We start from the raw sequence: 2,500 nt of genomic DNA, 5'->3' as shown, positions 1-2,500 counted from the left end.
ATCACTTGTTAACTGCTTTTCATCAATCCACTTAGACAAGAACTCTCCAATGTTAACAACACTTTTCTGTTGATCTATCAGTGCCAGCACTAATTTCCCAATGCCAAATGCTTTGATATCTTATTTAATGTTCAAAATTTTAATATAAATGTGAATGTGGTAGTATGAATGTTATTACAGGTCTGCCGCATGCGTACTTTGTTCATGCTTTGCAATAATCTCTTCTTTCATTTCTCCTGTTATCTTTTCCTTCTTCTTACCAACTTTCTTATTCGTCTTGGGGGACATAGTCACAATACCGTTAGCTGTACAATGCAGCACAAAGTGTCTTCATGTTGAACTGCTTAGTATAAAATATACTAATGCTGTATATTGCATGTTGTGGTAGTAATAACATGATACTATCCATTATAATAATAATAATAATAATAATAATAATAATAATAATAATAATAATAATCTTCCCCACCGATATCTCTACATTAAGGGGTCGGTTGTCTGATGCGCCCTCTCCAATGCCTTCTATCAAATCATCCTCTTCCACCAAACCTCTTCTCTCCATATCATCCCTCACCTAATCTTACCATCTAATTCTCTGCCATCCTCTTGATCTTCTCCACATAACATGTTCCTCCCAAACCTTCTTCACTCCTTCCTCACTATCCATCCGCAATAATGATAGTAATGATACTAATACATTATTAAAAAAAAAATTACACACAGTAACTTCAATACTAACAACTACAGCCAACTTGTTGTTAAGAGTGTTATGTCATATATTACCTAAATTGTACAAAGATACTACCAAGGAAAATTATTGAATGAGGTTATAAATATATACAGTATATTTATGTAACATTTGGTAATATAAAATGCATGATAAAAATATTGTAACAGGTAATCAGAGATAGGAAAAGCTCTCTCTCTCTCTCTCTCTCTCTCTCTCTCTCTCTCTCTCTCTCTCTCTCTCTCTCTCTCTCTCTGGGAGAAATGATAGTAATCCGTGTCTCTGGACGTCTGTTTCTATCTTTTTTATGGGTTGTGTATAAGTGAATTGCTGTGTATAATTTTATAAATTAGAACTAATGTGGTCAACTGCGTTTAAGCAAAATTGTGGCTGCCAAATCCACTAACATGGGATGTATATATATATATATATATATATATATATATATATATATATATATATATATATATATATATATATATATATATATATATATATATATATATATATATATAGAGAGAGAGAGAGAGAGAGAGAGAGAGAGAGAGAGAGAGAGAGAGAGAGAGAGAGAGAGAGAGAGAGAGAGAGAGAGAGAAATTTGTAATAGACCTACAACAATTATTTGGTAACAGTTTAGTTCTCAAAGGCATTTTTACCTTCTAGTCGGGACTTTATCTTAGAGATTATACACAGGGCGATTAACTCTTTTCATGTGCACGGTGAGAGCAATTATATGCAATGCCTTTCATAACTTCCGGGAATTCTTAAGGTCTCTTGAAATTTCGAAATGGCTCCAAAAAGTTTCTTTGATGTAACCCATTCATGAATCTTTATTTCTGCAACGTTTGCATACAAATTTAGCCTTTTATTTAAGGTAAAGTTTTTTCAATATATTAATCTTCACTGAACTTATTATAGTTTTGTTTTTTTTTCAATAAGTAAATTACAATATTGGATATGTTTTAGCGCGAAGTAGGAGATGATGAATGGAGAAGTATTGAATTGAAAGCTGAAGATAGAGACGACTAGCAAAATCTAACCGAGGCCCTTTGCATCAATATACGTAGGAGGAGATGATGATGATATGCTTTAGAAGTAAGCTATATACAGGACTCGTCAAACTCATGTGAGCTTTAGCCAAGCCCATCATCTTGAATAAAAATTAGTTAATGAAAACGTGAATATAACAACTCAATCTTCTTTGCAAGAACCAAAGACTGAATCTTGGATTAGGTGAAATTCAAAGATAAAATTCTACATAGAGAAAATCATTGAATGCATGGAAGAAAATAGCACCATTATTTTAATAATAAAACCAATTCTAATATTTATAATTTAAGTAATTTTAATAATTCTAATAATAATGGTAATAATTTTGAAAGTTTGAATAGTAATAACAACAATAATAGAATAATAGAATTTAATATTTAGTATAATTTTAGTAATTTCGATAATGATAATAGTTTTAATAATTCTCATAATAATGGCAATAATTTAACAAATCTTAATAATAATAACAACAATAATATTTTTTTAGAATAAAACGACAGATAATGAGCAGTTTGAAACATTCTCATTAAATAGTGAATTTTCATTCGAGTAATTTGTCCCATTACGAGAAGAAATTTTTATTCTCACAACACAAAATTAAAATCATAAGAGACGACAGTTGTCTTTTATGAGGTCTGGCGAGCTGCAATTGAAAGGTTTTCAAGTTAGATTAATAATCATTTTCTGTTGCTCGAAAATAGAGTCTTAGTTAATGGACTGGGG

The sequence above is a fragment of the Palaemon carinicauda genome, chromosome 10, assembly GCF_036898095.1.
Source record: "Palaemon carinicauda isolate YSFRI2023 chromosome 10, ASM3689809v2, whole genome shotgun sequence".
NCBI lineage: Eukaryota > Metazoa > Arthropoda > Malacostraca > Decapoda > Palaemonidae > Palaemon > Palaemon carinicauda.
Note: the sequence above shows the minus strand (reverse complement) of the source record.